This window comes from Pelobates fuscus, chromosome 12, assembly GCF_036172605.1.
Source record: "Pelobates fuscus isolate aPelFus1 chromosome 12, aPelFus1.pri, whole genome shotgun sequence".
Classification (NCBI taxonomy): domain Eukaryota; kingdom Metazoa; phylum Chordata; class Amphibia; order Anura; family Pelobatidae; genus Pelobates; species Pelobates fuscus.
The window spans coordinates 69,085,376-69,097,547 of record NC_086328.1 but is presented as its reverse complement, the minus strand read 5'-3'; the positions used below and the strand labels follow the sequence as shown (position 1 = coordinate 69,097,547).

Sequence of the window (12,172 nt, the reverse complement as noted above, 5' to 3'; positions counted from 1 at the left end):
AAATTGCATTCGATTAATTTTTCCTATGGCCCTACCAGTCTGAAAATGCCTGATCTCGTCAGATCTCAGAAGCCATCCAGACTCGGTCCTGGTTAGTACTTGTATGGAAGACTATCTAGGAACCTCAGGTGCCGTAAGATTTGGTTTATTTCTTTTTTGCATTATGATGTCATAATCAGATCACTTTTTTCCCTATCCAGAAGAGTCTTGTCTTTTGTCGCAACCAGTGTTTGATACTCTACCAACATCAGTGAAATTGCACTCGAATAATTTTGCCTATGGCCATACCAGTCTGAAAATGCAAGATCTCGTCAGATCTCAGAAGCCATCCAGACTCGGGCCTGGTTAGTACTTGTATTGGAGACCAACTAGGAACCTCACGTTCCGTAAGCTTTTGTTTATTTCTTTTTTGCATTATGATGTCATAATCAGAACACTTTTTCCCCTATCCAGCAGCGTCTTGTCTTTTGTCGCAACCAGTGTTTGATAGTCTACCAACATCAGTTACATTGCATTCGATTAATTTTGCCTATGGCCATACCAGTCTGAAAATGCCTAATCTCGTCAGATCTCAGAAACCATCTAGACTCGTGTCTGGTTAGTACTTGTATGGAAGACCAACTAGGAACCTCAGGTGCCGTAAGCTTTTGTTTATTTCTTTTTTGCATTATGATGTCATAATCAGATCACTGTTTTCCCTATCCAGAAGCGTCTTGTCTTTTGTCGCAACCAGTGTTTGATATTCTACCAACATCAGTGAAATTGCATTCGATTAATTTTTCCTATGGCCCTACCAGTCTGAAAATGCCTGATCTCGTCAGATCTCAGAAGCCATCCAGACTCGGTCCTGGTTAGTACTTGTATGGAAGACTATCTAGGAACCTCACGTTCCGTAAGCTTTTGTTTATTTCTTTTTTGCATTATGATGTCATAATCAGAACACTTTTTCCCCTATGCAGCAGCGTCCTTTTTTTTGTCGCAACCAGTGTTTGATATTCTACCAACATCAGTGAAATTGCATTCGATTAATTTTGCCTATGGCCATACCAGTCTGAAAATGCAAATTCTCGTCAGATCTCAGAAGCCATCCAGGCTCGGGCCTGGTTAGTACTTGTATGGGAGACCAACTAGGAACCTCACGTTCCGTAAGCTTTTGTTTATTTCTTTTTTGTATTATGATGTCATAATCAGAACACTTTTTCCCCTATCCAGCAGCGTCTTGTCTTTTGTCGCAACCAGTGTTTGATATTCTACCAACATCAGTGAAATTGCATTCGATTAATTTTGCCTATGGCCATACCAGTCTGAAAATGCCTGATCTCGTCAGATCTCAGAAACCATCCAGACTCGTGTCTGGTTAGTACTTGTATGGAAGATCAACTAGGAACCTCAGATGCCGTAAGCTTTTGTTTATTTCTTTTTTGCATTATGATGTCATAATCAGATCACTTTTTTCCCTATCCAGAAGCGTCTTGTCTTTTGTCGCAACCAGTGTTTGATATTCTACCAACATCAGTGAAGTTGCATTTAATTAATTTTTCCTATGGCCATACCAGTCTGAAAATGTCAGATCTCAGAAGCCATCCAGACTCAGGCCTGGTTAGTACTTGTATGGGAGACCAACTAGGAACCTCAGGTGCCATAAGCTTTTGTTTATATCTTTTTTGCATTATGATGTTATAATCAGATCAGTTTTTTCCCTATCCAGAAATGTCTTGTCTTTTGTCGCAACCAGTGTTTGATATTCTACCAACATCAGTGAAATTGCATTCGATTAATTTTGCCTATGGCCATACCAGTCTGAAAATGCCTGATCTCGTCAGAAGCCATCCAGACTCGGTCCTGGTTAGTACTTGTATGGGAGACCAACTAGGAACCTCAGGTGCCATAAGCTTTTGTTTATTTCTTTTTTGCATTATGATGTCATAATCAGATCACTTTTTTCCCTATCTAGAAGCGTCTTGTCTTTTGTCGCAACCAGTGTTTGATATTCTACCAACATCAGTGAAATTGCATTTGATTAATTTTGCCTATGGCCATACCAGTCTGCAAATGCCTGATCTCGTCAGATCTCAGAAGCCATGCAGACTCGGGCCTGGTTAGTACTTGTATGGGAGACCAACTAGAAACCTCAGGTGCCATAAGCTTTTGTTTATTTCTTTTTTGCATTATGATGTCATAATCAGATCACTTTTTTCCCTATCCAGAATTTTCTTGTCTTTTGTCGCAACCAGTATTTGATATTCTACCAACATCAGTGAAATTGCATTCGATTAATTTTGCCTATGGCCATACCAGTCTGAAAATGCCTGATCTCGTCAGAAGCCATCCAGACTCGGTCCTGGTTAGTACTTGTATGGGAGACCAACTAGGAACCTCAGGTGCCATAAGCTTTTGTTTATTTATTTTTTGCATTATGATGTCATAATCAGATCACTTTTTTCCCTATCCAGAAGCGTCTTGTCTTTTGTCGCAACCAGTGTTTGATATTCTACCAACATCAGTGAAATTGCATTCAATTAATTTTGCCTATGGCCATACCAGTCTGAAAATGCCTGATCTCATCAGATATCAGAAACCATCCAAACTCGGGCCTGGTTAGTACTTGTATGGGAGACCAACTAGGAACCTCAGGTTCCATAAGCTTTTATTTATTTCTTTTTTGCATTATGATGTCATAATCAGATCACTTTTTTCCCTATCCAGAAGCGTCTTGTCTTTTGTCGCAACCAGTGTTTGATATTCTACCAACATCAGTGAAATTGCATTCGATTAGCTTTACCTATGGCCATACCAGTCTGCAAATGCCAGATCTCAGAAGCCATACAGACTTGGGCCTGGTTAGTATTTGTATGGGAGACCAACTAGTAACCTCAGGTACCATAAAGCTTTTGTTTATTTCTTTTTTGCATTATGATGTCATAATCAGATCACTTTTTTCCCTATCCAGAAGCGTCTTGTCTTTTGTCGCAACCAGTGTTTGATATTCTACCAACATCAGTGAAATTGCATTCGATTAATTTTGCCTATGGCCATACCAGTCTGAAGATGCCTGATTTCGTCAGATCTCAGAAGCCGTCCAGACTCGCGCTTGGTAAGTACTTGTTTGGGAGACCAACTAGGAACCTCAGGTGCCGTAAGCTTTTGTTTATTTCTTTTTTGCATTATGATGTCATAATCAGATCACTTTTTTCCCTATCAAGAAGCGTCTTGTCTTTTGTCGCAACCAGTGTTTGATATTCTACCAACATCAGTGAAATTGCATTCAATTAGTTTTACCTATGGTCATACCAGTCTGAAAATGCCTGATCTCGTCAGATCTCATGAAGCCATCCAGACTCGGGCCTGGTTAGTACTTGTATGGGAGTCCAAATAGGAACCTCTGGTGCAATAAGCTTTTGTTTATTTCTTTTTTGCATTATGATGTCATAATCAAATCACTTTTTCCCTATCCAGAACCGTCTTGTCTTTTGTCGCAACCAGTGTTTGATATTCTACCAACATCAGTGAAATTGCATTCGATTAATTTTGCCTATGGCCAAACCAGTCTGAAAATGCCTGATCTCATCAGATCTCAGAAACCATCCAGACTCGGGCCTGGTTAGTACTTGTATGGGATACTTACTAGGAACCTCAGGTGTCATAAGCTTTAGATTATTTCTTTTTTGCATTATGATGTCATAATCAGATCACTTTTTTCCCTATCCAGAAGCGTCTTGTCTTTTGTCGCAACCAGTGTTTGATATTCTACCAACATCAGTGAAATTGCATTCAATTAATTTTGCCTATGGCCATACCAGTCTGAAAATGCCTGTTCTCATCAGATCTCAGAAGCCATCCAGACTCGGGCCTGGTTAGTACTTGTATGGGAGACTAACTTGGAACCTCAGGTGTCATAAGCTTTAGATTATTTCTTTTTTGCATTATGATGTTATAATCAGATCACTTTTTTCCCTATCCAGAAGCGTCTTGTCTTTTGTCGCAACCAGTGTTTGATATTCTACCAACATCAGTGAAATTGCATTTGATTAATTTTGCCTATGGCCATACCAGTCTGAAAAGGCCTGATCTCGTCAGATCTCAGAAGCCATCCAGACTCGGGCCTGGTTAGTACTTGTATGGGAGACCAACTAGGAACCTCAGGTGCCATAAGCTTTTGTTTATTTCTTTTTTGCATTATGATGTCATAATCAGATCACTTTTTTCCCTATCCAGAAGCGTCTTGTCTTTTGTCGCAACCAGTGTTTGATATTCTACCAACATCAGTGAAATTGCATTCGATTAACTTTACCTATGGCCATACCAGTCTGCAAATGCCAGATCTCAGAAGACATACAGACTTGGGCCTGGTTAGTATTTGTATGGGAGACCAACTAGTAACCACAGGTACCATAAAGCTTTTGTTTATTTCTTTTTTGCATTATGATGTCATAATCAGATCACTTTTTTCCCTATCCAGAAGCGTCTTGTCTTTTGTCGCAACAAGTGTTTGATATTCTACCAACATCAGTGAAATTGCATTCGATTAATTTTGCCTATGGCCATACCAGTCTGAAGATGCCTGATTTCGTCAGATCTCAGAAGCAGTCCAGACTCGCGCTTGGTAAGTACTTGTTTGGGAGACCAACTTGGAACCTCAGGTGTCATAAGCTTTAGATTATTTCTTTTTTGCATTATGATGTTATAATCAGATCACTTTTTTCCATATCCAGAAGCGTCTTGTCTTTTGTCGCAACCAGTGTTTGATATTCTACCAACATCAGTGAAATTGCATTCGATTAATTTTGTCTATGGCCATACCAGTCTGAAAATGTCTGATCTCATCAGATATCAGAAACCATCCAAACTCGGGCCTGGTTAGTACTTGTATGGGAGACCAACTAGGAACCTCAGGTTCCATAAGCTTTTATTTATTTCTTTTTTGCATTATGATGTCATAATCAGATCACTTTTTTCCCTATCCAGAAGCGTCTTGTCTTTTGTCGCAACCAGTGTTTGATATTCTACCAACATCAGTGAAATTGCATTCGGTTAGCTTTACCTATGGCCATACCAGTCTGCAAATGCCAGATCTCAGAAGCCATACAGACTTGGGCCTGGTTAGTATTTGTATGGGAGACCAACTAGTAACCTCAGGTACCATAAAGCTTTTGTTTATTTCTTTTTTGCATTATGATGTCATAATCAGATCACTTTTTTCCCTATCCAGAAGCGTCTTGTCTTTTGTCGCAACCAGTGTTTGATATTCTACCAACATCAGTGAAATTGCATTCGATTAATTTTGCCTATGGCCATACCAGTCTGAAGATGCATGATTTCGTCAGACCTCAGAAGCCGTCCAGACTTGCGCTTGGTAAGTACTTGTTTGGGAGACCAACTAGGAACCTCAGGTGCCGTAAGCTTTTGTTTATTTCTTTTTTGCATTATGATGTTATAATCAGATCAGTCTTTTCCCTATCCAGAAACGTCTTGTCTTTTGTCGCAACCAGTGTTTGATATTCTACCAACATCAGTGAAATTGCATTCGATTAATTTTGCCTATGGCCATACCAGTCTGAAAATGCCCGATCTCGTCAGAAGCCATCCAGACTTTGTCCTGGTTAGTACTTGTATGGGAGACCAACTAGGAACCTCAGGTGCCATAAGCTTTTGTTTATTTCTTTTTTGCATTATGATGTCATAATCAGATCACTTTTTTCCCTATCCAGAAGAGTCTTGTCTTTTGTCGCAACCAGTGTTTGATATTCTACCAACATCAGTGAAATTGCATTCAATTAGTTTTACCTATGGTCATACCAGTCTGAAAATGCCTGATCTCGTCAGATCTCATGAAGCCATCCAGACTCGGGCCTGGTTAGTACTTGCATGGGAGTCCAAATAGGAACCTCTGGTGCAATAAGCTTTTGTTTATTTCTTTTTTGCATTATGATGTTATAATCAGATCACTTTTTTCCATATCCAGAAGCGTCTTGTCTTTTGTCGCAACCAGTGTTTGATATTCTACCAACATCAGTGAAATTGCATTTGATTAATTTTGCCTATGGCCATACCAGTCTGAAAAGGCCTGATCTCGTCAGATCTCAGAAGCCATCCAGACTCGGGCCTGGTTAGTACTTGTATGGGAGACCAACTAGGAACCTCAGGTGCCATAAGCTTTTGTTTATTTCTTTTTTGCATTATGATGTCATAATCAGATCACTTTTTTCCCTATCCAGAAGCGTCTTGTCTTTTGTCGCAACCAGTGTTTGATATTCTACCAACATCAGTGAAATTGCATTCGATTAACTTTACCTATGGCCATACCAGTCTGCAAATGCCAGATCTCAGAAGACATACAGACTTGGGCCTGGTTAGTATTTGTATGGGAGACCAACTAGTAACCACAGGTACCATAAAGCTTTTGTTTATTTCTTTTTTGCATTATGATGTCATAATCAGATCACTTTTTTCCCTATCCAGAAGCGTCTTGTCTTTTGTCGCAACAAGTGTTTGATATTCTACCAACATCAGTGAAATTGCATTCGATTAATTTTGCCTATGGCCATACCAGTCTGAAGATGCCTGATTTCGTCAGATCTCAGAAGCAGTCCAGACTCGCGCTTGGTAAGTACTTGTTTGGGAGACCAACTTGGAACCTCAGGTGTCATAAGCTTTAGATTATTTCTTTTTTGCATTATGATGTCATAATCAGATCACTTTTTTCCATATCCAGAAGCGTCTTGTCTTTTGTCGCAACCAGTGTTTGATATTCTACCAACATCAGTGAAATTGCATTCAATTAATTTTGTCTATGGCCATACCAGTCTGAAAATGCCTGATCTCATCAGATCTCAGAAGCCATCCAGACTCGGGCCTGGTTAGTACTTGTATGGGAGTCCAAATAGGAACCTCTGGTGCAATAAGCTTTTGTTTATTTCTTTTTTGCATTATGATGTCATAATCAAATCACTTTTTCCCTATCCAGAACCGTCTTGTCTTTTGTCGCAACCAGTGTTTGATATTCTACCAACATCAGTGAAATTGCATTCGATTAATTTTGCCTATGGCCAAACCAGTCTGAAAATGCCTGATCTCATCAGATCTCAGAAACCATCCAGACTCGGGCCTGGTTAGTACTTGTATGGGATACTTACTAGGAACCTCAGGTGTCATAAGCTTTAGATTATTTATTTTTTGCATTATGATGTCATAATCAGATCACTTTTTTCCCTATCCAGAAGCGTCTTGTCTTTTGTCGCAACCAGTGTTTGATATTCTACCAACATCAGTGAAATTGCATTCAATTAATTTTGCCTATGGCCATACCAGTCTGAAAATGCCTGTTCTCATCAGATCTCAGAAGCCATCCAGACTCGGGCCTGGTTAGTACTTGTATGGGAGACTAACTTGGAACCTCAGGTGTCATAAGCTTTAGATTATTTCTTTTTTGCATTATGATGTTATAATCAGATCACTTTTTTCCCTATCCAGAAGCGTCTTGTCTTTTGTCGCAACCAGTGTTTGATATTCTACCAACATCAGTGAAATTGCATTTGATTAATTTTGCCTATGGCCATACCAGTCTGAAAAGGCCTGATCTCGTCAGATCTCAGAAGCCATCCAGACTCGGGCCTGGTTAGTACTTGTATGGGAGACCAACTAGGAACCTCAGGTGCCATAAGCTTTTGTTTATTTCTTTTTTGCATTATGATGTCATAATCAGATCACTTTTTTCCCTATCCAGAAGCGTCTTGTCTTTTGTCGCAACAAGTGTTTGATATTCTACCAACATCAGTGAAATTGCATTCGATTAATTTTGCCTATGGCCATACCAGTCTGAAGATGCCTGATTTCGTCAGATCTCAGAAGCAGTCCAGACTCGCGCTTGGTAAGTACTTGTTTGGGAGACCAACTTGGAACCTCAGGTGTCATAAGCTTTAGATTATTTCTTTTTTGCATTATGATGTTATAATCAGATCACTTTTTTCCATATCCAGAAGCGTCTTGTCTTTTGTCGCAACCAGTGTTTGATATTCTACCAACATCAGTGAAATTGCATTCGATTAATTTTGTCTATGGCCATACCAGTCTGAAAATGTCTGATCTCATCAGATATCAGAAACCATCCAAACTCGGGCCTGGTTAGTACTTGTATGGGAGACCAACTAGGAACCTCAGGTTCCATAAGCTTTTATTTATTTCTTTTTTGCATTATGATGTCATAATCAGATCACTTTTTTCCCTATCCAGAAGCGTCTTGTCTTTTGTCGCAACCAGTGTTTGATATTCTACCAACATCAGTGAAATTGCATTCGGTTAGCTTTACCTATGGCCATACCAGTCTGCAAATGCCAGATCTCAGAAGCCATACAGACTTGGGCCTGGTTAGTATTTGTATGGGAGACCAACTAGTAACCTCAGGTACCATAAAGCTTTTGTTTATTTCTTTTTTGCATTATGATGTCATAATCAGATCACTTTTTTCCCTATCCAGAAGCGTCTTGTCTTTTGTCGCAACCAGTGTTTGATATTCTACCAACATCAGTGAAATTGCATTCGATTAATTTTGCCTATGGCCATACCAGTCTGAAGATGCATGATTTCGTCAGACCTCAGAAGCCGTCCAGACTTGCGCTTGGTAAGTACTTGTTTGGGAGACCAACTAGGAACCTCAGGTGCCGTAAGCTTTTGTTTATTTCTTTTTTGCATTATGATGTTATAATCAGATCAGTCTTTTCCCTATCCAGAAACGTCTTGTCTTTTGTCGCAACCAGTGTTTGATATTCTACCAACATCAGTGAAATTGCATTCGATTAATTTTGCCTATGGCCATACCAGTCTGAAAATGCCCGATCTCGTCAGAAGCCATCCAGACTTTGTCCTGGTTAGTACTTGTATGGGAGACCAACTAGGAACCTCAGGTGCCATAAGCTTTTGTTTATTTCTTTTTTGCATTATGATGTCATAATCAGATCACTTTTTTCCCTATCCAGAAGAGTCTTGTCTTTTGTCGCAACCAGTGTTTGATATTCTACCAACATCAGTGAAATTGCATTCAATTAGTTTTACCTATGGTCATACCAGTCTGAAAATGCCTGATCTCGTCAGATCTCATGAAGCCATCCAGACTCGGGCCTGGTTAGTACTTGCATGGGAGTCCAAATAGGAACCTCTGGTGCAATAAGCTTTTGTTTATTTCTTTTTTGCATTATGATGTTATAATCAGATCACTTTTTTCCATATCCAGAAGCGTCTTGTCTTTTGTCGCAACCAGTGTTTGATATTCTACCAACATCAGTGAAATTGCATTTGATTAATTTTGCCTATGGCCATACCAGTCTGAAAAGGCCTGATCTCGTCAGATCTCAGAAGCCATCCAGACTCGGGCCTGGTTAGTACTTGTATGGGAGACCAACTAGGAACCTCAGGTGCCATAAGCTTTTGTTTATTTCTTTTTTGCATTATGATGTCATAATCAGATCACTTTTTTCCCTATCCAGAAGCGTCTTGTCTTTTGTCGCAACCAGTGTTTGATATTCTACCAACATCAGTGAAATTGCATTCGATTAACTTTACCTATGGCCATACCAGTCTGCAAATGCCAGATCTCAGAAGACATACAGACTTGGGCCTGGTTAGTATTTGTATGGGAGACCAACTAGTAACCACAGGTACCATAAAGCTTTTGTTTATTTCTTTTTTGCATTATGATGTCATAATCAGATCACTTTTTTCCCTATCCAGAAGCGTCTTGTCTTTTGTCGCAACAAGTGTTTGATATTCTACCAACATCAGTGAAATTGCATTCGATTAATTTTGCCTATGGCCATACCAGTCTGAAGATGCCTGATTTCGTCAGATCTCAGAAGCAGTCCAGACTCGCGCTTGGTAAGTACTTGTTTGGGAGACCAACTTGGAACCTCAGGTGTCATAAGCTTTAGATTATTTCTTTTTTGCATTATGATGTCATAATCAGATCACTTTTTTCCATATCCAGAAGCGTCTTGTCTTTTGTCGCAACCAGTGTTTGATATTCTACCAACATCAGTGAAATTGCATTCAATTAATTTTGTCTATGGCCATACCAGTCTGAAAATGCCTGATCTCATCAGATCTCAGAAGCCATCCAGACTCGGGCCTGGTTAGTACTTGTATGGGAGTCCAAATAGGAACCTCTGGTGCAATAAGCTTTTGTTTATTTCTTTTTTGCATTATGATGTCATAATCAAATCACTTTTTCCCTATCCAGAACCGTCTTGTCTTTTGTCGCAACCAGTGTTTGATATTCTACCAACATCAGTGAAATTGCATTCGATTAATTTTGCCTATGGCCAAACCAGTCTGAAAATGCCTGATCTCATCAGATCTCAGAAACCATCCAGACTCGGGCCTGGTTAGTACTTGTATGGGATACTTACTAGGAACCTCAGGTGTCATAAGCTTTAGATTATTTATTTTTTGCATTATGATGTCATAATCAGATCACTTTTTTCCCTATCCAGAAGCGTCTTGTCTTTTGTCGCAACCAGTGTTTGATATTCTACCAACATCAGTGAAATTGCATTCAATTAATTTTGCCTATGGCCATACCAGTCTGAAAATGCCTGTTCTCATCAGATCTCAGAAGCCATCCAGACTCGGGCCTGGTTAGTACTTGTATGGGAGACTAACTTGGAACCTCAGGTGTCATAAGCTTTAGATTATTTCTTTTTTGCATTATGATGTTATAATCAGATCACTTTTTTCCCTATCCAGAAGCGTCTTGTCTTTTGTCGCAACCAGTGTTTGATATTCTACCAACATCAGTGAAATTGCATTTGATTAATTTTGCCTATGGCCATACCAGTCTGAAAAGGCCTGATCTCGTCAGATCTCAGAAGCCATCCAGACTCGGGCCTGGTTAGTACTTGCATGGGAGACCAACTAGGAACCTCAGGTGCCATAAGCTTTTGTTTATTTCTTTTTTGCATTATGATGTCATAATCAGATCACTTTTTTCCCTATCCAGAAGCGTCTTGTCTTTTGTCGCAACCAGTGTTTGATATTCTACCAACATCAGTGAAATTGCATTCGATTAACTTTACCTATGGCCATACCAGTCTGCAAATGCCAGATCTCAGAAGACATACAGACTTGGGCCTGGTTAGTATTTGTATGGGAGACCAACTAGTAACCACAGGTACCATAAAGCTTTTGTTTATTTCTTTTTTGCATTATGATGTCATAATCAGATCACTTTTTTCCCTATCCAGAAGCGTCTTGTCTTTTGTCGCAACAAGTGTTTGATATTCTACCAACATCAGTGAAATTGCATTCGATTAATTTTGCCTATGGCCATACCAGTCTGAAGATTCCTGATTTCGTCAGATCTCAGAAGCAGTCCAGACTCGCGCTTGGTAAGTACTTGTTTGGGAGACCAACTTGGAACCTCAGGTGTCATAAGCTTTAGATTATTTCTTTTTTGCATTATGATGTTATAATCAGATCACTTTTTTCCATATCCAGAAGCGTCTTGTCTTTTGTCGCAACCAGTGTTTGATATTCTACCAACATCAGTGAAATTGCATTCGATTAATTTTGTCTATGGCCATACCAGTCTGAAAATGTCTGATCTCATCAGATATCAGAAACCATCCAAACTCGGGCCTGGTTAGTACTTGTATGGGAGACCAACTAGGAACCTCAGGTTCCATAAGCTTTTATTTATTTCTTTTTTGCATTATGATGTCATAATCAGATCACTTTTTTCCCTATCCAGAAGCGTCTTGTCTTTTGTCGCAACCAGTGTTTGATATTCTACCAACATCAGTGAAATTGCATTCGGTTAGCTTTACCTATGGCCATACCAGTCTGCAAATGCCAGATCTCAGAAGCCATACAGACTTGGGCCTGGTTAGTATTTGTATGGGAGACCAACTAGTAACCTCAGGTACCATAAAGCTTTTGTTTATTTCTTTTTTGCATTATGATGTCATAATCAGATCACTTTTTTCCCTATCCAGAAGCGTCTTGTCTTTTGTCGCAACCAGTGTTTGATATTCTACCAACATCAGTGAAATTGCATTCGATTAATTTTGCCTATGGCCATACCAGTCTGAAGATGCATGATTTCGTCAGACCTCAGAAGCCGTCCAGACTCGCGCTTGGTAAGTACTTGTTTGGGAGACCAACTAGGAACCTCAGGTGCCGTAAG

General features: G+C 39.6%; 20 pseudogenes; all 20 read left to right on the top strand.

Annotated features, from left to right (window-relative positions):
- Nucleotides 1-21: 21 nt before the first annotated feature.
- On the top strand, nucleotides 22-140 carry LOC134580077 (5S ribosomal RNA; annotated as a pseudogene).
- A 1,146-nt stretch (nucleotides 141-1,286) lies between these two features.
- On the top strand, nucleotides 1,287-1,405 carry LOC134580092 (5S ribosomal RNA; annotated as a pseudogene).
- Nucleotides 1,406-2,028: 623 nt separating this feature from the next.
- Nucleotides 2,029-2,147, top strand: LOC134579972 (5S ribosomal RNA; annotated as a pseudogene).
- Nucleotides 2,148-2,527: 380 nt separating this feature from the next.
- On the top strand, nucleotides 2,528-2,646 carry LOC134579990 (5S ribosomal RNA; annotated as a pseudogene).
- An 884-nt stretch (nucleotides 2,647-3,530) lies between these two features.
- On the top strand, nucleotides 3,531-3,649 carry LOC134579828 (5S ribosomal RNA; annotated as a pseudogene).
- A 134-nt stretch (nucleotides 3,650-3,783) lies between these two features.
- Nucleotides 3,784-3,902, top strand: LOC134579905 (5S ribosomal RNA; annotated as a pseudogene).
- A 134-nt stretch (nucleotides 3,903-4,036) lies between these two features.
- LOC134579597 (5S ribosomal RNA) lies at nucleotides 4,037-4,155 on the top strand (annotated as a pseudogene).
- Nucleotides 4,156-4,786: 631 nt separating this feature from the next.
- On the top strand, nucleotides 4,787-4,905 carry LOC134579591 (5S ribosomal RNA; annotated as a pseudogene).
- Nucleotides 4,906-6,036: 1,131 nt separating this feature from the next.
- On the top strand, nucleotides 6,037-6,155 carry LOC134579585 (5S ribosomal RNA; annotated as a pseudogene).
- A 631-nt stretch (nucleotides 6,156-6,786) lies between these two features.
- On the top strand, nucleotides 6,787-6,905 carry LOC134579836 (5S ribosomal RNA; annotated as a pseudogene).
- A 133-nt stretch (nucleotides 6,906-7,038) lies between these two features.
- LOC134579827 (5S ribosomal RNA) lies at nucleotides 7,039-7,157 on the top strand (annotated as a pseudogene).
- Nucleotides 7,158-7,291: 134 nt separating this feature from the next.
- Nucleotides 7,292-7,410, top strand: LOC134579903 (5S ribosomal RNA; annotated as a pseudogene).
- Nucleotides 7,411-7,544: 134 nt separating this feature from the next.
- LOC134579573 (5S ribosomal RNA) lies at nucleotides 7,545-7,663 on the top strand (annotated as a pseudogene).
- Nucleotides 7,664-8,050: 387 nt separating this feature from the next.
- Nucleotides 8,051-8,169, top strand: LOC134579590 (5S ribosomal RNA; annotated as a pseudogene).
- Nucleotides 8,170-9,300: 1,131 nt separating this feature from the next.
- LOC134580206 (5S ribosomal RNA) lies at nucleotides 9,301-9,419 on the top strand (annotated as a pseudogene).
- A 631-nt stretch (nucleotides 9,420-10,050) lies between these two features.
- Nucleotides 10,051-10,169, top strand: LOC134579835 (5S ribosomal RNA; annotated as a pseudogene).
- Nucleotides 10,170-10,302: 133 nt separating this feature from the next.
- Nucleotides 10,303-10,421, top strand: LOC134579826 (5S ribosomal RNA; annotated as a pseudogene).
- A 134-nt stretch (nucleotides 10,422-10,555) lies between these two features.
- Nucleotides 10,556-10,674, top strand: LOC134579902 (5S ribosomal RNA; annotated as a pseudogene).
- Nucleotides 10,675-10,808: 134 nt separating this feature from the next.
- Nucleotides 10,809-10,927, top strand: LOC134579610 (5S ribosomal RNA; annotated as a pseudogene).
- A 631-nt stretch (nucleotides 10,928-11,558) lies between these two features.
- On the top strand, nucleotides 11,559-11,677 carry LOC134579589 (5S ribosomal RNA; annotated as a pseudogene).
- The last annotated feature ends 495 nt before the right edge of the window (nucleotides 11,678-12,172 follow it).